General features: G+C 36.8%; 2 long non-coding RNA genes across 4 annotated transcripts in view; one reads left to right on the plus strand and one right to left on the minus strand.

Moving 5' to 3' along the window:
- Positions 1-22859, minus strand: part of LOC309482154 — a 95788-nt gene that overhangs the window by 41175 nt on the left and 31754 nt on the right. For 2 of the 3 annotated variants that reach the window (XR_014200239.1, XR_014200240.1), the window contains exons 1-2: positions 14051-14222; positions 5176-5239 (exon numbers count right to left, since the gene is read on the minus strand). The exons of the other annotated variant lie outside the window; for it this stretch is intronic. This is a non-coding gene — a long non-coding RNA (uncharacterized lncRNA). Of the gene's footprint in view, positions 1-5175; positions 5240-14050; positions 14223-22859 lie in introns of those variants that run through there. 3 annotated transcript variants of the gene reach the window in all.
- Positions 17031-22859, plus strand: part of LOC309482152 — a 90667-nt gene continuing 84838 nt past the window's right edge. The window contains exon 1 of the long non-coding RNA XR_014200236.1: positions 17031-17314. This is a non-coding gene — a long non-coding RNA (uncharacterized lncRNA). The remainder of the gene's footprint in view (positions 17315-22859) is intronic.

Below are 22859 nucleotides of genomic sequence, written 5' to 3' on the forward strand. Positions count from 1 at the left end.
CATGAATTAAATGCTGAAAAAAATTAATATTATTCATTGTTATTAGTTTATGTTAGAACATGCATTAGCTAATAAGATCATATTTCAAAGTGTTGCCATAGCAACAGAACACTTTCACATTATTAATATTAATGAGAGTGCCAGGTATGTTAGACTACATTTACACAGCCTAATGCATATGCACATATATATATTTTAAATAAATAGATCCAATACATATTTTTAAAATAAATATCTAATTATTTTGATTAAATCGAGAAATTACATCGAAAAACTTTGTATTACAAGTCTTCTGAAATGTCTAACATATTATAGTTACAGAGGGGATTTTAAATATCTCTTTTTATAACTCCATAAATCACAAAAAAATACTGTCATCAGCCAGAAAAAACAAATACATTTTCACCATTTAAACCAAGTGAATGATATACTATAAAAAACCTTCAGAACATACATAGGAATAAAACCATTGAGATAAAAAACTCCCCGCCTTTAAAGATATGCATTATATTTGAAATCTACAAATGCAAATAGATGAGGTGCAGTAAACGTAACTGTGTATTTTGGATGTTTTCTTTTCATAAGTCTGAAAGAAGACACGCTATGGCAGCAAAGTAGCCATAAATCTCTAAATTAACTGTTCTCATATTTCCTGCATCTTTGAGCAACACATGCACTGATGGACGGCCACAATTACCCACAATGCACAAGCACACGACACACGCTAGGGCTGTGCAACGATTAATCGAATTCAAAATAAAAGTCTGTGTTTACATGATATAACCGTGTGTAGTGTGTATAATTATTTTGTATAAATACACACAAATGCATGTATATATTTAAGAAATATTTGCATGTATATATGAATGAATGAAGAAACTTATTTCAGAAAATTTATTTATTTTTAAAATTTACTAATAAGTTGAATAAGCATAACTTTCAATAAACAATAAGTAACATTAGCCAACATAGACATGTCTGAAAATGAGTAGGAAGAAGTTTACACTTATTTAATCTTACCCCTTTTCCATAACTTAGTAAATTATTATTATTATTATTATTTAATTTACCACATATTTAAATCTTATATTTATCACATTGATCTTATACTATACTTTGTACCTTTTTTGATATATACTGTATATATATAATTTATTTATATAATTTCTATATTTATTTCTATATAAATATTTTATATATAAATAAAAAAATCTTAAATGTATACATGCATGTGTGTGTATTTATATTTACAAAATAATTATACAAAATGCACACGCTTATATTATGTAAACAAACTTTTATTTTGGATGTGATTAATCGTTGCACAGCCCTAACGCATGCATCCTTTTATTAGCATATCAAAGTCCATATATTCTAATATAAGCATTCATTTTTTGTTAATATTAGTATCGACTTGCCATTAAATCACGTGCTTTTGACGTCTCTACCCTCCGATCAGCGTTCACCACAGACCAAGGCACGTCACTGCATTTACAGAGCGATTAAACAAATCGCTTTACTCAAGTAAAGTTTGGTGCGCCGTGCCGTTGTGTTACAGTATTACTCTCAGAGTACCGGTTAAGCAGATTTATGGATTAGCCCTCCTGACAGTTGTCTGTATAAATCTGGTCTGTCTGCAATTACGGCCATTACATACTTCAGCCACTTTAAAATAAACTACGGCACGATGTCAGCCGGGGGTTCGGAGATTAAGCAGTTCTTGGCCGGCGTTTCCAAGGGAACACCTTGATGGCTATAATTACTGTCATGTTTCCAGAGTGATGAGAGACACCAGAGGTCCAAATAAAACGTAAAATGGTTTCGATATAATAGATGGGTATCTCTTTGTTTAGAAATTCCACAGGCCATCTGCACATTTGGGAGCTTTTCTTCGCCGCGCTCGTGGTTTATTGAAGAAGCGTCATGTATGTTTTAGTGTTGACTTTGATGAAGCGCTGATGCCGGTTAAATACGGCCTGACTAATCCTACGGGTGTGTTTATGGAAGCTGTTGGACTGTGTTGGCATGCCCACTGTCAGCACCCCGGGCATCTGCTCCTCCAATGCCTAAAATGGCACGAACAAAAGGCCGACGGGCTCTTGAAAACACGACGACGAGACCCTGGAAACCAGAAGTCCCATGGGTGCAATCATCTGCCGATTAATGCACTTCAAAGGCCGTGGAAATGGAGAATGGTGAAGGACGAATGGTGTTTGTTTGAAACATTACCTACACTTACACAGATGCAGCTTTCTGAGGCCATATAGGGTGTTTGCAATGGAAATATTAATATATGATTAGAAATTAATGTTTTTTTTCTTTTTTTTTTCTTATGCTCATCAAGGCTGCATTTGTGTGTTCAAAAATACAGTAATATTGTGTAATATTATACAAATTTAAAATAATGTTTTTTTTTTTATGCGTAATTTATTCCTCTGATTGAAGACTGGAGTAATGATGCTGAAAATTCAGCTTTGGTGTCACATGATCCTTCAGAAATCATTATCATATGACGATTTGATGATCAAGAAGCATTTCTGATTATTACTAATGTTAAAAACGGTCATATTTTTGTGGAAACTGTGATAATTTTATTTCTCAGGATTCTTTGATGAATAGAAAGTTCTAAAGAACAGCATTTATTTGAAATATAAATATTTTGTAACATAATAAATGTCTTTACGGTCACTTTTGATAAATTTAATTCAGCCTTGCTGAACAAAAGTATTAATTTCTTTAAAAAAAATCTTACTGACTATAAATATACATATTATATTATATTATATTATATTATATTCAAATGAATTTTTCAGGTAAAGAAAAAACAAACACTTTAAAATAAGGTGTCATTTGTAAACGTTAGGTTAGATTAAATTAGTTAACATGAACTTACAATATTTCTTCTACAGCATTTAGTTTGTGTTAAATCCAACATTTACAAACACATTTTTTTAAATTAGAAGTTGTATCTGTTAACATGAGTTAATGCACTGTGAACTAATGAACAATGCACAATTGCATTTGTGTTAGAAACATTACAATGATAACTCTTTTCTAAGGCCAACAATACGGGGTGTTTGAGGCGGAAAAGATTTACCTGACAGAGCCTCGGAATGGCTTGGAAAAAGCCCGTTTATATGATAGTTTTGGCACGTGAAAACAGAAAATCTGTGGGAGCGTTTAAGTCTGAGGTGGTATGATAGATCAGTCATTTTGCAGCCCAAACCACTATTTGATGTAGCCTTTCATAAGAGTTTCTATTTAGGGATCTTCTGCCCACATTGGGTGCATCCACTTAGAAGAATTTGCCTGTGGAAATATTATTTAGCCATTCTTGGAAACATTATGTGGTATTGAAGCTCTTCTCCCTTAAAGTCAACATGAAGCAGCATTAGTAGGCCATTTTACTTCCCTAATGTGTCATTTTATGGTTGAAAATGGGTTTTTAAAAATGGGCGGGGCTTGATTTACCCCTTCAGGATTTGATTGGCTCGTAAAAAGTCTCTTTATGACAGGTGGTTGATGACATCACCTGAAAGCAAGATTTTAGAGACGGAGAGTTATTGCATTTTCATGAAAGGTTGTAAAGATAAACATGATGATCAACTATGCATAATAAAGAAGAATTTGTTAACCCTTTTTTTAAAATAATGGTTAATAATGGGGGTTTGAAACTTTTGTTTTACTTTTGTTGTATATGCAATCTAATCTAATATAATATTATAAGTATAAGACTTGAAAGTAGTCAACTTCATCCCTTAGAACTCATCTTTGATCACTAAAATGACATATTTAAACGTTTTTTTCCTTGGAAAAAAAGTCTTAATGTCTTAAAATATCTTGAATGTAACTCGACACCCTTGCCTCATTTAGTATACGCGGTTCTATGAATATGCAAATGAGCCCCGCCTCCACTCACTCACTCAGCTCAGAGATCCACTGGTGGACGATCACACGTTGATCTGATTGGTTACAAGGTAGTTTGTGACGTCAGAAACACCAGCGATTTCAAAGCGTGTGTTTGAGACTGTCTTTGGTTCACTGCAGTTTTAAAGAGGAAATACTCAGCAATGCTGTCGACTTATGAATTTACACATGATTTGTCTTAAAGCATATTAAAAACACCATATAGAAACATAAACTACTTTAAAAGCTGGATTTCCACCACTGGGGGACTTTAAATGTCCTAATTGAACTAAGGCCTATTCCTGGTTTAATCTAAGCGCTGTCTGTGAATCCAGGCCTAAATGTCCCATCGAACGGATTAGAATAGGATTATCCCACTCCTATCAAAACAACTGAAATTTCAATCGGTTTGTGCATTTTTATTCTGATCGATGTGTTTACGTGGAGCATTTTCACTCGGACTGGGCTTTGGGGTGGTTGATTATGATTTGACTTTTCTAACTTTAGTTAGTGTGTAATGTTGCTGTTTGAGCATAAACAACATCTGCAAAGTTACAACGCTCAAAGTTCAAAGCAAAGGGAGATATTTGCTTTTAAAGAAATCACTTTTTAAGGACTACAACAAACGGCTGGTAGAGACTACCCCACATTCCTCCTGGGTTAGTGACATCACCAACCCTAAAATGTACATAAACCCCGCCCCCGGGAACGCAATTTATAGATTATCGTGACAGAATATGCTAATCAGTGACTAGAAGATAACTACACATAAGCTACATAAATTCATCAACTAACCATTCAGAAATGTCCTGTTGCTTCTACATGTTGTCCCTTCTTCTTGAGTCTCTCCATCATTGTCTGACTCCAGTTTGAACATAAAAGGCTGACATTTTTAAAATTTTCAGTGCATGTGTGTGAGTGCAAGCTCTTGAAGCTCCGCCCCCTGTGCCGGGAGCAGCAGCTCATTAGCATTTAAAGGAACAGACACAAATGGTGCGTTTTTGCTCACCCTGACAATTTTAACATGATACATAAAAATATCTGTGGGGTATTTTGAGCTAAAACTTCACATAGACACTCTGGGGACATCAGAGACTTATTTTACATCTTGTGTAAAATACCCCTTTAAACCAATTGTAAGTGGAATACAATGCCTCATGTAAACCCTACTGAAAAAGGAGACTCTTGTTTCCAACTAGATGCCAGGCCCCTTGTTCCTTACGCCAAATGGAAAACGTCTTTGTCTGACAACAAAAAAATATTACTCACATAATCTATGCCACCAAGCGAGGATTTTCCATTCCTCCAAGCGTCCTTGTTGTGCTCAAACGGGCTGGTCAGAAAGAGAAAAAAGCAATGAATTTGAAAGAAAAGCCAATGCCGAGGATCATCCCTCTTTCAGCACGAGGGGAGACACACAGATCCCCGATCGATCTCTTTTATTTCAGAACGCGTGCCAGCGAGTGAAGCGCTCACTCAGAGATTTAGAGCCGACTAGTTACAGCACCACTGCTGAGACAAAAAAAAGCCATTCAAAACCACAGGTATGATTTATGAATGGGGACCAGAGACCAGCACAATATTAATTGTAGGAAATGCAAGGCTAGGCCAGAGATACGTCCAAGATATACTTTCCCTGGCTCCTGAACCTATGGAAAACCTGGGTGGCCCTCATGACCGCTTCCTTTGGTTTTCAATGGTAATGCCATTGCTTCGGTCTGCGTGTCAACCTCAAACACTGGACGCGGGTCGACTTGTTTGCACTCTCGCAAACTCCAACAACAGCTTATGTGTTAGTGGCTAACAGTTTCCATTGTGTGCTACGCCAAAATCAAGCCTTGACTTCGTTTTGCATCGGTTTCATATTGTGGAAAGCCACATTGGTCAGCTGAAAACACTTAATAGTTCCTCATAATTTAGTCAGAGATCTTGGTTTTGGATCGACTGACTGCTGAGTGAAATTCATTTGCTGTGACGTTTAGTTGAGGTGCGATTTCTTAACAGGACACACCCGGAAATATTACAAAAACCTTGCAGTGAATTATTACTATAGACGCTGCTGAAGTCATTACTGCCTGATATCTGGTGATGAAGGGGATTGCAGAGAGAGATCATCCGGTTTAATATTCAATAGAAAACATTTGAAAGGGTCACAACTGAGATCCTTAGACTGTAATGAATCTGTATGTTTAGTATATAGGCCTAATATATATATATATATATATATATATACGTGTGTATATATGTATGTATATACTGTGTATGTGTGTGTATATATACTATATACTACCTATACTGTGTGTATGTATATATATACACACACACATACAGTATATACACATACACACACACACACACACACACACACATATATATATATATATGCACTTAAATATTTGAGTTAAATACATTTTAATATAGTTAAAATTATATTTTGTATATTGTCAGCAGATTGTCAACAAAATATTGATTGAATCGATAAATTGAAAATAGTATTTTAGCACATTTTTTATAACAATAAACGTAAAATTCTGTGACTTTTTTCACTTCAGCATTAATCTGCCAAGTGTCGTCTTTAAAAAGACATCAAACTTCAGTCTGTCGCTCCAAAGCATCCAAGATTTATGACAGTTTAAGTTGGAAATAAAATGTTCAGGTCTATGCTCAAAAAGTGAATAAATGGATTATAAATACAGCGTAAATATAATTTAGTGCCATAAACATACAAAATGTGACCCTGGACGACAAAACCAGTCACATGGGTAAATGTTTTGACCTGAATAAATAAGCTTCCCACTGATGGTTTGTTAGGATAGGACAATATTTGTCCGAGATACAACTATTGTAAATCTGGAATCTGAGGGTGCAAAAAAATCGAAACATTGAGAAAATCTCCTTTAAAGTTGTTCATTTATGTTCATGATTGTGCAGCATTCACTCACAGAAATACATGTTTTATATATTTACGGTAGGAAATTTACTAAATATCTTCATGGAACATGATCTTTACTTAAAGGTACCGTATGTAGGATTGTGGCCAAAACTGGTACTGCAATCACTTTAAAAATACTGTAGAGCCGTGTATCACCTCCCCCTCCCCCCTGACTCGAGGTTGCCAGATAAGCTGCAGGATTCAGCAGAAACGTATGCTGCTTTCAATGAGCTTCCAATGGCAAGTGACGACGAGACGTACACAGTAAGTTTTTTTCTGTTAATTGTGTTTATGCTTCATGAGAGATATTTTGATGAGTCATTATTTATTTAAAAAATGTACTAATTGTCATTAGTTAAATATAATCGTAAAGATTTATGCTTGTATGTGACAGTATAATCATAAAGATGTATGCTCGTATGTGACAGACAGAACGGTAGCTGTTAGTCTAATCTTTTGTTACGTTATGTATCTGTCATTAATGTAAGTACAAGCCTATGTCACTATGTGTAACCAATATCAAAGATACAACTATACATTTAGCTGGACAAAGTCAATATCACCAATGGCTGTCACAGGGTTGTTTTCAGTCCCATCAGAATATATTGTTAGAGTAACTACATTACATTAGCAATGGTCATATAGGTCAACTTGCAGCATGTGTAACTTAGAAGAACGAATGACGAATAATTTTTTTCTGAGGTAAAGTTAGGCTGCTGTCTCAATTAAGTTACGTTTCAAATTGCCATAAGTTAATGGGTGTGCTAATGTTGTTTTCCTCAGCGTCTCAGCATAAGTACAGAGAAACGGGCTCCTATAATGCATTGCTAATGTTAGCATACGTCCATGTGAGCTGTTACGTTACTTTGCACGAGCATGCATAACTTTGTTCGACTGTCATGAATAACGTTATATGAAATGTCCATTGACATCAAGTACAAGTTATCCAAGCATAGATGAATCTTACCTGTCCAGGAGAAAATTAGCAACGTTGGCGTCTGTTTTAAAATTCTTCTCCGTTTTCAGCCGTCTCCATCTGTCAAAAGCATCTCCAATACAAATTCTGGTTTTATTTCGGACTTTGTCACGAAGAATTTCTGAATTGTAACGAGGTCTTTTGGATTTATTAACGTTAGACATTTTTATCCGACTAGAGTTAGGGTAGGTTAGAGCAAAGCTGGCAACCCGGATCCCGAAACACTACTGACTTCGTGATTGGTAGATGGTGGAGGGAGGCGCTTCAGGCCAAAACACAAAATGACAACATCAACATCAGTTGAGGGCTGCAAGTCCACTTTTTAAATGACAATATCCTAGCCATACTACTGTTGTCAGTGATATAAGTATTTGAAATGAACATGATTTCTTAATGTCTAGTGACATATTAGGGCAATTTTATGATTAATTGAAATATATTTCTTACATACGGTACCTTTAATATCCTCATGATTTTTGGCATAAAAGAAAAATCGATAATTTTGACCCATACAATGTATAACAATATTGGCTATTGCCATAAATATACCCGTGTGACATGTGACTGGTTTTGTGATCCAGGGTCACAAATATTAAATAAAATACACCATCAAACTAAAATATAGTACATTCATTTCACTGGTCATTTTTGACCCACACACGAAGAGCACCAGAGGGTTAAACTGGTCAAAGCTGTTATTCCCACCATAGATTTGGAATATAAACTCCAGCATGGACGTTCATCACCTCTTCATGCATGGACATCCCTCAGTTCCCGTTTCTGACGAGAACACCCTGCTGATGTCACTACGGGCCTTCGCTTGCCATCACGCTAAAGCTGGCACCATTAAGAGAGCCTCATGTTTTGTGAAATAACAGAGGATGTAAGGCCCATTACTCTATATTTGTAATATTGTAAAGAGGTAAGTGGAAGCCAGTGGAACATTTTGTAAATCTCGAGTCACCCCAAACCACCGTGCGGACGATGAATGCGCCGGGCTCTCCAACAGGATTTCCCCTTAGACTCGCTCACCACAGCCATGATGAGAATAACAGAGAGGGCATTATTTTTCCTCAACAGTTCGGGAAGGTGATAAAGGGCTCTCAAATCCTCTCACAGGGTGTAGCGGTACACACGCATTAATTCACATCGACAAAAAACTGTTTCCTAGCATCAGGATTTTCCCTCATTCGCCTCAGCTTTCAGCAGTTTGCAGTCGTCTAGCGTAGCGCTAGGCTAGTTAACACCCTGTGCACGCCGGACCCTCAGACAAATATTGCACAGGATTCCATAAAGCCACAATTTTAATATTATATTTTGTATATTGTCAGCAGATTGTCAACAAAATATTGATTGAATTAATATGCAAATGTTGTATGTGTACAGTATATGGATATCAATTTTTTTTTTATACAATTTAATGTATAGTTTTTGAAAATTAATAAATAAATAAATAAATAATTGCATTTATTATGAAATGAAAATTATGAAATATTCATTATCTAAATTATTTTGTTTATTTCCCTCCAGAATTTAATATATATATATATATATAATATGCATTATTTGATCAAAAGTGACAGTAGAGACATTTGGACGTTATAAAAGATGTATGTCAAATACATTTCTATTCATTCAATGATCACGGTTTCCACAAAAATATTAAGCAGCACAACTGTTTTTAACATTGATAATAATAGAAAATATTTCTCGAGGCATCACATTTATAAATCAGTATTCAACTACAAAAGTTCTTTTAAACTGTAATGATATTTCACAACATCTGTTTTTACTGTACTTTTGATCAAATAAAAATGCAGCTTTGATGAACATAAGAGACTTCTTACAAAATTCCATAAAGCCACAATTACAAAACAATTCAGCTTGGCCAATGTTTAAATAACAATATAGACTAATCTGACCTTAATTCAGTCGGATAACGACACTAACTGACACTAATTGAATCAACTCTGAACTAAACTGATCTGAATAATGACACTTATCTTCTGTAGAGCTGCTTTACAGCTGAAATTTTATTTGTTTTGTAATTTATGAATTTTACAACATTAGCTATGTTTCCATTTAAAGTTGTGAATTTAGCTTAATGTGCAAAATTGGAATAATGCATTAAAGCAGTGTTTCCATCACATGAGTTCAAGAGGACAATCGTCACTTCCAGGGAAACTGGCGCAAAATATCTGTAATAAAGAAACTGTGGCTCTTCCTCCATCATAAATGACTCGCGTCTCAAAGCGGCTGACGAAACGCAATAATCATGTTCTCTCTGGCGTTTGGGAACGCAATCGTGTGAGACGCTTCTGGAGGGAAATAAACCAAATCATTCTGATGACAATTTGACTTTTCAGAACAATCAAACCAACATCTGAGATGCTGTGATGCGATTGGTCAGCTGGTTAGACCAGTTATCCAATCACATCCTCAGCTGAGGCATAGTCATGTGACTTTTTGCTGTTGTTGCGCATTGATGAATTTATTCGCATTGATAGTTTCCATTCGTAGTTTTTGTGCATGTTTTCTTATCGGATAAAAAATTATCTGTCTATTATAATTTTTTTTAGAATTGATGCACATCTTGGCGTTTCCATCTTGCATTTTTTTATGCAATATCCCAAAATGTGCATAAAAGTGGATGGAAACCGTTATTGACAAAGTCTGTAAACTTAAATAATGCTGAATAAAATGGAGCTGAATTATGGCTTTTTTGTGTATGTGTGTGTGTGTGATTGGAATTTGTTTCGCAATTGATACATTTTGCGACATTAATTTTACTGTTTATTAGTGTGAAGATGTTTTGAAACAATCTATATTGTATTATTATGATCTATATGTATTAATATTGTTCACTTCTTACTAAAAATTGCAATATAAATGACTGTTTTCAAACAGGTTTCCTAAATCTTTCCCTCTCTGCCATTGGCAATAATAACAGACTTGCCCCAAACTCACATCATTTACTCTAACATGTGTCATGCCAGGCTGTTCCAGCAAACAAATGAGCATTTCCAAAGTGTCATATCTTTACATTTCTCTGGGAAATCAACCTAGTAACAGCTAACATATGATATCCACCTTATTTTACTTAGTTATTTTACCTGTACAAAAACAGTCCGTTATGCTGCTGGATTTTGCAAACTTGTATTTGTTATCATATTATCTTTATTCATAATCAATCATAAACACACTGGTTTGTAGCACAGTAGTTTTATTCATGCTATTCTTATAGTTGTTCCCCTATAGCGGCTAATGAGCACTAGCTTACTTCTGCATTGCTAAATAAAGTGGATAGACTCTGAATATTAAACTGAGATACAAGAAAGTATCTATCATGGAAAGATTACACTTCACCCTTGTGTTTTACATTGGAACATGAACACATAAATACATTTCCTAAAAGCGAAGGTCTCATTCCTGTGGCTTTTTATCTTGGTTTTCCCCCGTAATCCTCATATACATGATTCATTACGGCAGGAAGTTGTTCCTCTTCTTAAGTATAGTCAGTTGAAAATATTTGTTTTCTTTGTGTTTTCTTTATTGCTCTGATCTCATTTTACTGGCTCTAGTAGCACGAATGCACTTTTTTTTACATTTCAAGTCTGAGGTAAAAACACTCATAAACGATAATTTTACCTGTGGGATGTGAGATTGTTTTTCCCTTCTGGCAGGCCCGAGTATGAAATATTTGGCAAACCATCTGCTAAAATTATTACAAGACGTGACTTCCTTTGAAAAAGTGCCTGCAGCTCAAAACACTGTTTGTCAACGGACTCACGGCCTATTTGGTCAATGCATCTTCCTGTCATCTGTACAGTTATGGATATTATGAATGTCTTTAACTATTTACCCCTAAATACAAGATACACAATATCTATAAGAATATGTTGTTTGGTAGTAGTAACATGGTTTACATGTATTCATTTAGCAGATGCTTTTATCCAAATTGACAACAGATTAATGCACATTGTTTGCAAACATTAACAGCATTGCAAGTGTGCCAGAAATGTGATTTGAGCACTTCATTGTTTTAAGAAACAGGAACTTGGAACAACTTGGAAAATAAAACACAAGGGTGAAGTGTCATTTTTCCATACGTACTTTCTTGTATCTCAGTTTAATATTCAGAGTCTATATCCACTTTATTTAGCAATGCAGAAGTAAGCTAGTGCTCATTAGCCGCTATAGGGGAACAACTATAAGAATAGCAGTAAACGATAAAACTACTGTGCTTGATAATGAATAAAAATAATATGATAAGAAATACCAGTTTGGGACAAATTGGAACAGAAAAAGTCGAGCTGCATTTCAACTACACCCACTATTTCTTTCCTATTAGTCTTAATTTTTCAGTTCGACGTGATGTCACACGACTAATAATGTCATTATGTTTGTTTCTGCATTATCTAGAAACTGAATTAAGGCTGAATATGATTTTAAGAAGCACTGTGAACAGCACAAATCACACTGACATCCAATCATTGTATTCATATGTGGAAATAAAACTGGTATGCATTATTTTTGTTTGCTTGTTTTACTCGTATGATTCATAAAATCATTTCTGAATGAAGTATTTCACAGAATTCTGTTATTCATGGAAAGAAGAGAAAATGTTTAAATATCTTACCAGCTAGAAACTTTAGAACGGTAGTGTATATTATACATTTAAAATGTCCAAATAAATATTATATATTTTCACACACATATTAGTTTTACATGGTCTGATATGGGCCATATTTAAAGCTGCAGTCCGTAGTTTTTCCTCTTTGTCGCCATCTCTGTTCGAAATCTGCTATTGCAGTCATTCCCGGAATTATCAACTTTATGTGGGTTGTGCCTCGGCTCGGCACAGCGCGGATGAACACAATGTTTTAAGAGAACGTGCGGCTGTCAGTCTCCACGCCGGTGTGGATCCTGGTATTCCCAATCACAGATTCTACTTTTTGGAAGTATGACCAACATAAGAATTTTCACTGGAAAAATGATATCTGAAAATTGTTCTCAAATTGTTAATGTTAACAACATCAGCATTGCGTGACATTTAATGCCTTTCCGATATTTATCCTTGTTTTCGCATGGGCCGGTGTCAGTCTCTTTTTTTCTGTAGCCATTCTGAAGTCTGAAGTCTTTTGCATTTTACAGCGGGTGAATCTCCAGTTGGTGATTGTCGTTTTGAACCTTTCTGGATCCGCTATCAAATTAATACGTTTAATTATATCAAGTGCTGTGAGAAAAGGCTATAAATCTCCACCTCCAACATCCTCACACTCATCGCTGACTAGCCTAGACTCCTTTATGTGGACAGATGTGACGTGATGTGGACAGATGTGACGTGATGTGGACAGATGTGACGTGATGTGGACAGATGTGACGTGATGTGGACAGATGTGACGTAATGTGGACAGATGTGACGTGATGTGGACAGATGTGACGCGATGTGGACAGATGTGACGTGATGTGGACAGATGTGACGTAATGACGCAAAGACACGCTCGAATTTGCCGCTGAAATCCACCAGTACCACTGGAGTTAAAAACATTATTACAAGCTTACCGTTTTGAATCGAGCTAAGGCAAGCAGAGAGTTTTGAACACTGAGTGGTTATGTACTTCATCAAATTTATTTTGGATAATTTTTAATCCCCAAAAAAATTACGGACTGAAAAAAAAAAAAAAATCATATTTGAAAATCAGAAATTGTGTGATGGCCAACTCTGATCTGTCCTACATTTGAAGGTAATGTGGCTCTGTTGCTAGATCATTTAATTTTAACTTCATATCTAGTGCTGAGAATATGTGTATTTAATTATCACGATTATTAATAATTATAATGCTTAAAGGGTCAAGAGGTCAACTTATGCTCGAAAGAACTTCGAGAAACATGTCACAACGATGAATTATTACACCCTCAAATATTAATAGAAGATACTGATGAAGTGCTAACATTTCTTAACACTGACTTAGAAACACACTTCCTCAATCTGCCTCCACTAAAAGCACACAGTTAATGACAATGTGTGTGATAATCACTCGATGTGCAAAGACGCAGATAAAGAGAAACAGGAAGATGAGACAATGTGTCATTTCCAGAATAGGGAAGTTCATTTGCCACAGTGGTATTAATACAGTTGCTTGGAGAAAAGCTGGAACAATCACTGTGGTTTCACTAATCGAAGATCTTCGGACAAATATACATTCGTATGGATATTTTGAGACGAGCCTTACCGACATGCAAGACACATCAAATGGAGGAATCATCCATAGTTAATGCATGCGGTTTCACTCCCTTTCGAAGATTTCGAAGGAAAATTCTCTCCTCTTTTGGTTACCTGATGCTCTGTTGATTTAGAGAAGTTACAACCACTTTCACACAGTAAGAAACCAAGGACATGTACACATAAGCAGCTGCCTACTCTAAAATGAGGGGTTTCAGTTCTCTTTCAAGACACCTCCAATAAGTTGCAACATCCCTGGCAGGGCCGTTGAAATGTTTAGATCATATCGTAAGAGTTGCAACACTTAAATACAGACCGCAATTATTGTGAAGATGTGTCACCGTAGTCTGGGTAAGTCAGAATGGTTGGTTCTTTAAAACGAGAAGTTCTAGCCATTTCATAAATGTATATAAATATGCATGGTCCGTGTGAACTAAAAGCCTTCTTTACACTCGGTTGCGACAGCCTGGAAGCTTATAATGTTCTCATTTCGCGAGTAATCAGGGTGATAAACACATAAAGTGTGACTACAGTCTACATCGTGAATCAATGAATGCGTGTAGGGATGCACCGATATCAACATTTTGGCCGATACCGATAACCGATGATTCTTTATATTTGAATACCGATAACTGATATATTGCCCGATAAATCTAAACATTTTTATATAATTTTTTGAAAGCCTGATTACAAAAACAAAAATCTCACCATTAAAAGCCATGTCCCAAGCACATAATTATAATAATATTCTCATTTTAATGTTATGTAGCCGATATGCACATGTTGCACGTGTTGCACTGAACTGTATTTTCCTTTTTTGAAGTGATTCCAATCATATTTCAAGCATTTCAAACCCATGATGTTGAACAGTGCGCATCTGAAGGGTCTCAGCTGGAGGAAATAATACATTATTTATCGGCTTTAATATATCGACCAAATTTTCTTATTGGCCCGATAACGATAACATTATAAGTGAACATATATCGGCCGATACCGATATGGTGGCTGATATATCGGGCATCCCTAATTGTGTGCATGTTCTTATACTGCAAAACATACTGAATTGTCTGTGATGTGAACAGTGCTGATTTAAATATAACATTAAATGTTAATACAGATGATTGCTTAAGATAGTTTTGTAAGGACCAATTGGAAATTATAAACAAATCAATAGTGTTGATTGGGACACTATTGTGATTAGGACAAAACTAGTTATGAAAGTTTCATTTATTTTTCAGTGCATTTGTTTTACAATACATGGCTATTACTGTCATATGAATAGTGTTATACAGGGACCGAGGTCTACCCACCACAGTTTCACAAAATCCTGTTGGAAACACTGGGTTAGTATGAATGAAATTCGGACGTACTAAATCTGCCATGTTGTTACGGTCATGTGACCTGCCAGCATCTGAGCATCAGTTGCATCGCTTCACTTCCATTCATACATCCTCTCCCGTGGCCTCATGGGATAGTAAAGTGTCCATCATATGCACATTTCTGAATCTCACCAGAAGTTTGCATGTCATCCAGGGACATTTCACCTACTCAGGGCTCCAGACTAACTTTTTTTTACTAGGAGCGCTATAGCCCTATACTACTAACAATTTAGGAGTGCAAGCAGAACATTTAGGGGCACACCTTAAATCAGCTTGCAATTGGTGTGTGCGATATTGACAAAAAATTATATCTCAATATTTTCTGGGATTTTCTCGATAACGATTATTAGACGATATTTTGCTGAGTGTGTTTATTGTGTTGTTACTTTGGCAGGTTTAGGACTGTCGTGGACAGCCGACTCCTAAAGTTTTTGATATTCTTCATTCTCTGTGTGGTGGTCAGCAGTGACAGAAATAATTTTTTCCAATATGTTTCAATAGATTTTTACCTAATATGGCCATTTTTACCTTTAAAAAGCCATTTTTTTAAAACCTAATTATATGCATGCATCATCTTTTGTGTCAATTTAATACATTTAATCAAATTCAATTATAAAAAATAATAAACATTTGATGCTGGGAAACGTTGTGGTAGGTATTTTAGGTGTCAAATACCTAAAAAGTAAACATGATTTTAATCAGACGGACAAAATTTACTTTAAGGAACAGTCAGCTAGTCAATATCCCAAAATACAGTAAACTCCTAACGGTTATTTTTAAACCGATATTGTTCTCACCGATGCGCTTGTTGTGCTTCGTGGAGTTTTTACGTGTTTTATACACTCAATATTGATTCTTATTCAAATGCACATATCACCCCCAAGTCCCAACCTAAAACATCTTCCAGCCCCCCGGGTATTTAGGACCCTGAAATGGCGCGGTTTATACAGCAACTACACCAAATAAATAAATACATGCACATGAACCATTGATTTGAGTTGGAATTATTTCATAAGGTTAACTGTATATTACCGTAAAGCATCCCCTAAGAAAAAAAACAGTCTATTGATGCCCTAGCAACAAGATAATTACCGCCACAAATATAAATATTAAAGGGACTATGTGTAGCTTTTTAGGTATTTTATTATCTAAAATCAATATTTTTATTCATAAATATGCCCTCAATGGTGTACAAATACCTATGCCAATGATCAGACTAATCCTCGTAAACGAAGAATTTATTATCTTTATATACATAGGACGGGTAGGTCCACGGAGGCTTCCATGTAGTTCCGCCATCTTGAAAAACTATAATAGCAGAGAGGGACAAAAAGTACTAGGCCAAGGCGTTTCCACAACGCGTTTTCATTCAGAACCAGTGACTGAAGCCAGCAGAAGCGGAGGAGCAGAGCAGTGAGAGGTGCTTGTCACTGCCGCGGCAAGTTTAAAAGGATGCACACTGCACGATTATTTATACACCGTTCATTCATACATATGCTGAGTCACAGGACAAGGAGTCCTTGTCGTCGAAAAAGTCCAAAATAGACCATAAAAGGAAACGTGACCGGAGATTACAAAAACAAGGGTTAATGTCGAGATAGCTAATGCAGGAGAAAGCTTTCAAAAGAGACGCTGCAGTTGCCTGCTTTCTTCTCGACAGGTAAGTCAATGTTACGGTCTTAATTACAAGCTTTTTTTCATTGCTTGGTTGTGTACTTTATTATATAGACAGTCGAACATTTATAGTTAAAAGTTAAACAGGCTCTTTGATGAATAGCAGCTATTGAGTAAAGGAACGTTAGAGAAGGCTCTGATGATGATGATATCTAACAATGCACGTACTTCAAAAAATATAACGAGTAAAGGCGGCATTACTACTAATTACCATAGTTAATGTTTTTCAAAGTCAGTAGGCTAATTGATAACTGTAACATTCTTTTTTTCGTTGTTTCAAGTTTCAGTTTGTTTTAAATAACAAACCTGTTCACCCGATGAAAAACTCGAAGTGCTATTATAAGACATCCTGTCATAGCTTTTTGGTACATAACGGCAACCGTAGATGCAACGCGCATTTGAAAAAGTGAGGCGCTGGAGAGCATTATTCGTTTGAATGCAAAATACAATTTCACCACTAGATGGGAGAAATTCCTACACACAGTCCCTTTAAGAATAAAGTTCTTAAAGGTCACTTTTACGAAAATTGATAATTAAGATGCTGGCACAAGTTGCGTTTGTGTGAAACAATCGAGTTTGTGGTGAGATACAAGACACATAAAGGAACAGTAAACACTTAATGTTCTGTAGTACTGATTTAAAGGTAGGGAAGGCAATTTTTGAAGTGGCTAGCAATAGCAAGTTAGCTTTGAAAGCATGAGATCCCACACTTCCTTCAGAGCATCTCGAAAGCCACGCTTTCTTCAAATGACATGAACGCACACAGCAGAGTTTGCAAAGCATCAAGAGCCGGAGTCTCAAAAATAACATTACAATAATAATGAACATAACTTAAAGAGCACTGACCTGTATCATGTGACTGCTGCAGATTCATTCCAGCATTGATAGTATTGACATTGAAACCGCTAAATCCGAGTATAACGTAACGGGGTTTCCATCTCTTCCAAATTACAGTGGTTTTGGTTCAGGAAAACCTGTAAGAGGCGGCGGCTGCTGTTTCGTTTGCGCTGCTCGGTGACTGACGTCTGTCTAACACTGCATAGCATGAAACACACTGATTACGTGTGACGTCTGCGCGGGCAGTTCCGCGGAGGTGTGGAAATACAAGTTGACAGGAAATCGTACCACAGCATTCGGACCGATTTTATTTTATTTTAAGCCGCGGCTCGGAGCCGTCTGTAAGGCCAGGTGAGGCAGAGCCCCACCATAATATTCATCCAAACATAGACCTCATAAATGTGTTCAGCATTCTGCAACAAATATTTTGGGGATTTTCTAGAATTTTTTAAGTCGTAAAGTGGGCAGGATATATTAAAATGTAGCGCCTGGATTCGGCAGACATGTATTATGATACTAAGCGGGGTAGCCGGTCTCTGAGCCTCTCTAGCTCTACAACAGCGCCCCAATGTAAATCTGTGGTGGAAAATGGAACTGCAACGCGATCTCATTGAGAGCCATAGACCTTATTCAGAGCAGCGCCATGACAGGTATGAAAGCGGATGACTTGTGAAGTGTGCACGTACGAGAGCGAGCAGAAAGGAAGAGCAGTTCCGTTTTTTGGTCACAGCTGTCAGTCGCGAGTTTAAATTTCAGAAAATCGCATGTATAGCCTCTTTAATGAAAGTATTAACCCTTTAGTTTAAACGTGTTCATGTGAATTGCTTTTGTAGTAGTTCTGTTGTGTTTGTTTTATGTTTGTTCTGAGAAACGACATGACTGTTTTCCTCGCTGCAATTCCTAACTTGCGACATTCTAAACAACATTCAGACGCAATACATTATAGCAATTCTAAGATGACATTCTACGCGTTTGTCGTGTGTAATAAAGTCTGTCAATCATCATTCGAGCGCCACCGTCAGGCTGAATAACGCAAGGACATTAGAAATCTGCTAAAAGTGTGTCGTGCTAAATATTTAAACTAGCGCTATGGACCTAGAATTTGCCCTACCAACATTTTTTGACCAGGAGCCGCTAGGACTAGTCCTACGCTTTCCACAGACAATTTAAAAATGAATACATTTAGACATGAAAGTATTGCCAGGAAACGCAAAGCCTATAAAACAGATCAAAATAGGCAATATTTTGCTCCGTTCAACACCTCGTGTGGTAAAATTCACCACAATCTGGTTCAAACTAGTCTTTATAAAGTTAGTAAATAACCGACTCTACACACTCGACTGTGGCAGCGAGAGAGAGAGACGCGCCACGTTCAATCAGGCGTGAAAAAGGGAGACACGTAGCCTACCTGTCTGCACCTCACCTGAATCAGTAGTCTATGACTAAAACGAACGAACATATTTTTTCGATATTGATTTGTCCCACCGCGAATCAGTTCAGTTCACAAGTTCCTCATCCGATGCGAGTTCAATCCTGCCGCCTTTTTTCTGCGCGTGACCGTCTCTATCTTTTCCCGCCCAGAGCGATGACGTTCGCTGTTCCAGCCTATGGTTCCAGCATGGACTGTTTTTCACACACGCGTTTTAACGGTCATCAGCATCTTAGATCCTGCAAAGTTTTTAATGTATGTACATTTATAACACTATACATAGTATTATATTACCTTGCCATTTTAAAGTTGACATCTTTCTCTCTTCTGACTGCCAATCTCTCTATTGTTAATTTTTTTTACTCTTTTTGAAAGTTGTGAAAACACTTTTGTGGAGTTTTTATTTTGCTATTTGAGCAAATGGGAACACAAAAAATGTATTTAATGTAGTCTCTCATTCACCGCTATAGAAGTTTAACAAACTATGACGACTTCCGCTTGACCGCTTCTGTGAGAAAACCAGAAATGTGAAAAAGGGATACATTCATATTTGCTGCATTATACATTTTACTATTTCATTATTCTCTATATACATATTACATTATTCTCCATACAATAGGCTAACATTTACAATATATATATATATATATAATATTTTATTTTTGTGCGTTCAATTACAAAAAAAACGTCTTTATATATATTTCTTGGTCACTTTTGTATATTTTATATTTCAAAGACATATCAAAACTATTTTTACTGTATGGGGTGAGAAGATATGTGTATGGATTTGAAACATCTGTCCTAAGTCTATGAGAGAAACACACTAAAGCGTTTGTCATTAGGGGTCATGAACATTGAACACTCTTATAGTTAGTGTATTCCCAGCATTACCACTCATTACTGCAGCAGCGCAGTGATTTATACATGCGGCTGGGATTATGTACAATGCCTAATGTGCTTATGATTTAAACCGCTCTTGAGGACCGTGGTCTGTATATGAATTCATATTTACACAGCTTGAATTGCACTTCCCTGTAATGTCAGAGTTTTTCATAATTTGCTTCCAGCTCGGTGATAGAGCGCTGAACGAGGAGCACACTGAAACAGACATACGTGTTGTTAAGAAACGTTTAACCTGATGGGGGAAGGAAATCGCAGGAGGCTGTCGTCCGGAGGGCTTGAATACAGTCAATTCAGCACATTTATCAAAGTCACTGTGCAGGGGCTCATTTGTAGCACAGCTGTTTCTATATATGATGTGTGGAATCGCTCAATCAGACCAAAAGCCAAGACAACTTGTGTCTAAAAGCCCATGAAAGGCCTGTCCAGGGAAGGTATAGCATTACACAATGGGTGTGACTGCAATCCTCTTACCTCCACATGTGAAGGAACCAGTCAGAAATAATTCATGCAAAAAAAAAAAAAAAAAGGAACCATACTCATTAATTGATGTTGATCAATGCACTAGATGTGCCAAGCTTGGAAATGCATGAGATTTGGAAAGTAACAGTCCTGGATAGCTCAAAACGAAGGGTTCGGGTGGCATCGCATGTGTTTGTGTAAAAGGAAGGAAGATTTCAGTGGGAGCGAGTTGGCTGGAGAACTAGAAACCTGAGCTGTAACAGCAGTGATCAGCTGAGACTGACATGAAGTGCTGGTGGAAAAACTGATGATATCTGATGATTTGAACCGACTTTTCAAAGTGGCTAATCAAAAATCACGTTTGCATAAACATTTTTCCTGGTGACAGTCGCTGTTTTAAAGTCAACATGAGAATTAAACTGCATCTGTTTTCTTTACATTACATCTGATGTTTAATGTTAGAAGTCAAATGTCTGGTTAATTTAGTAAAGCTTATTTTTTAGCTTTTGTGTCTGCAGTAAAGATCAGGGACTTGTGCATCCCATTTACATAATTTTTTTGAGGTTGTTGGGTATATAAGCAACACTTCTCTGCAATGCAGTTTTTTTTTATTATTATTATAAAGTCCCCCTGTAGCCAATTATTTAGTCCCTTACAACTCATCTTTGATCACTAAAATTACATTATTCAATGTTTTTTCCTTGAAAAGGGTATCCATGCCTTAAAAAAGCTTGAATGTAACTCGACACCCTTGCCTCATATTAACTATACAAATGAGCCCTGCCTCCACTCACTCACTCAGCTCAGAGATCCACGTTGATCTGATTGGTTACAAGGTAGTTTGTGACGTCAGAAACACCAGCGATTTCAAAGCGTGTTTTTGAGTCTGTCTTTGGTTCACTGCAGTTTTAAGGAGGAAATACTCAGCAATGCTGTCGACTTGTGAATTTACACATGGTTTGTCTAAAAGCATAAAAACACCACATAGACATATAAAAAGTGTTGGGGTAACTCATTACAAGTAACTTGTTACATAATCAGATTACTTTTTCAAGTAACTAGTAAAGTAACATTACTTTTTCAATTTATAACACAATATCTAAGTTACTTTTTCAAACAAGTAACACTAGTTACTTTTTCACATATATTGACTGACAGCTCTCCTGTCCTCATGTTGAGAGAAATAAAGTGAGGAGCCCGGCTAACAATTTTATGTTCCCAGAACGTTCTGGAAACATACATTTTTGGTTCCCAGAACGTTCCCAGAGGTTCCCTTAAGGTTAGGGGAATGTTCCGGGAACATTCCTTTTAAAATAACCTACAGGGAACGTTCCTTGAACATTCTTGTTTGGTTCCCAAAAAAAGAACCAATACGGGAACGTTAGGGGAACATTCTGTGTTTGCTGGGAGGTACTGTGTGTGTGTGTGTGTGTGTGTGTGTGTAAACATGATGGTTATTGTAGTTCTAGACTAAATGTGAACATGCACTTACTCATCTCACTTGCACAAAAACATTCAGTATTCCTCAAAATGAATAAAAACGTCTCTGGTTACTTACGTAACCTATGTTCTCTGAATAGGGAACGAGACGCTGCGGATAGCGCAGTGGGATATTCTCTGAATGTGCCGATTGTCTGAAGCCCTATAGAATCACGGCAATTCATTGGCTGATGGCTCCGCAGTCTGGCTCCGCCCCGACGCTCTTACGTCGCATCATCACATATTCGCGCGCGCCATCTGCTCCCCAGATTTCTCTGCCGAAAAGAAAACTGTCAGCAGCGCGAGGAGCTTGGCAGCTAACGCAGCGTCTCGTTCCCTATTCAGAGAACATAGGTTACGTAAGTAACCAGAGACGTTCTCTTTCATAGGTTCACTGAACGCTGCGGATAGCGCAGTGGGAACGGACTACCAAACTCGCCAAGCTAGAGCGCTTTCTATAACTGGTACATAAATGAGACAACGACCAAGATGAGTTCAAACAGAAAGAACCTGGGAACCCGGGTCATGTCAAGATCCAAATTATAGAACCTTACAAAAGTGTGCGGAGAGGACCAGCCTGCCGCAACACAAATGTCCTCCAAAAGTGCTCCTCTAAGAAGAGCTTGAGAAGATGCCACACTTCTGGTGGAATGTGCTCT

This window comes from Leuciscus leuciscus (assembly GCF_965113295.1).
Source record: "Leuciscus leuciscus genome assembly, chromosome: 19".
Classification (NCBI taxonomy): Eukaryota; Metazoa; Chordata; class Actinopteri; order Cypriniformes; family Leuciscidae; genus Leuciscus; species Leuciscus leuciscus.